This window comes from Phodopus roborovskii, unplaced genomic scaffold, assembly GCF_943737965.1.
Source record: "Phodopus roborovskii unplaced genomic scaffold, PHOROB, whole genome shotgun sequence".
Taxonomy (NCBI): domain Eukaryota; kingdom Metazoa; phylum Chordata; class Mammalia; order Rodentia; family Cricetidae; genus Phodopus; species Phodopus roborovskii.
In genome coordinates, this window is record NW_026126517.1 from 22052067 (window position 1) to 22053736 (window position 1670).

Genomic DNA, 1670 nt, shown 5'->3' on the forward strand with positions numbered 1-1670 from the left:
AACTTAAAAGAGCTAGCTAGAAATGTGTCTAAACTAGGTCTGGCATTCAAAACTAATAAGCTTCTGTCATAATTTGGAAGCTGGTTGGTGGCCCAAAAGAAAAAGCCTGGTACAATGAGCCACAATATGAGTTCTGGGCGCTAAACCTAGATCCTCTACAAGAGCACTAAATGCTCTTAACCACTGAGTCATCATTCCAGCCCCTAGACTTAAAATTTAATAAAAAGCTATTTCGCTGGGCTTAGTGATGCATATCTTTAATTCCAGTACTTGGAAGGCAGAGGCAGGCAGATTTTTGTGAGTTCTAGGCCAGCCTGGTCTACATAGCAAGTGCCAGGGTTCTGTTACACAGAGAAACTCTGTCTTGACACCCCCACCCCCAAATAAAAAAGCTATTTAGGTCTGGGTAAGTTGATGCGATAGGAAATAGAGGCAGAAAGAACAGGAGTTCCAGGTTAGCTTGGGCTACAGTGTGAGACACTGTCTCAAAAAAAGCAAATACAAATTGAGATCTGGTGACAGCTCAGTGGATAAAGGTGTCTGTTACTAAGTTTGGGGACATGAGTTTAATGCTTGGAACTGATTTTAAAGTTGTCTTCTGGTCTCCACACACGTACTGTGGCACAAATGTGCCCTATCCCCACCTAAGTAAAATCAAAGGAAAAAAATCTTAAGCCTTCATCACAAAAATTTTGTCATTCCTGACACTTAACTATTTATAAGGGAAAAGAATCTGTCTCCCAAATGATTTGTTCACATTCAATGGATTTTTCCAAATAAAAAAGTTATTTATTTGAGGAAAGGTCTCACTATGTTGTCTTGGCCAGCCTGAAACTCATGTAGAGCAGGCTGACCTCAACGGCATAGAGTTCCTCCTGCTTCTGCCTCCCAAGTGCTAAGATTAAAGGTATGCATCACCATGTTTACTAAGAAAGCCTTTTGAGGAAATAATCAATTTCTACTCAAAAAATTAAAATAACTATTATTAAAAATAACAGGCTTGGGACTGGAGAGATGGCTCAGTGGCTAAGAGCACTAGCTGCTCTTCCAGAGAACACAGGTTCAATTCCCAGCACCCACATGGCAGCTCACAACTGTCTGTAAATTCCAGTTCCAGGGGATCCAATACCTTTACACATATGAGCAGGCAAAATTCCAAGGCGCATTAAGTAATAAATAAAATTTAAAAAATTACCAGGCTTAACATGTACAAAGCAAAGAAACCAATGATGCAAGATAGTGAATTCCTTCTATTGCACTGTCTTTTGAACACACCAACAGGAAAGAACTGCTAAGTGCAGATACCATGCAGTCCCAGAGGGAATAACCAGTTTCTAAAACACCCCCATATCTTCCTGGTTTATCTGCTCACCACTGTTTGGCAAGGGGCAGGCTCCAGTGTACTGCAGAATGTTTAAAAAAACTCTTCAATTAGCTGGGTCTCATGGCCCACACTTTCAATCTCAGCACTTGGGAGGCAGAGGCAGACAGATCTCTGAGCTTTGAGGCCAGCCTGGTCTACAGAGGGAGTTCCAGGAGAGCCAGGACTATACAGAGATCCTGTGGTGAAAAACTAATGAACAAATCTGGGCAGTAGTGATGCATGCCTTTAGTCCCAGCACTCAGAAAGCAGAGGCAAGTGGTATCTGTGAGTTTAAAGTCAGCCTGGT

At 41.9% G+C, this 1670-nt stretch overlaps 1 non-coding gene across 1 annotated transcript; it reads right to left on the reverse strand.

Annotated features, from left to right (window-relative positions):
* Window positions 1-1175: 1175 nt before the first annotated feature.
* Window positions 1176-1316, reverse strand: LOC127232059 (small nucleolar RNA SNORA8). The gene has a single exon (XR_007835351.1). It is a non-coding gene; the product is annotated as a small nucleolar RNA SNORA8 (small nucleolar RNA).
* Between the last annotated feature and the right edge of the window lie 354 nt (window positions 1317-1670).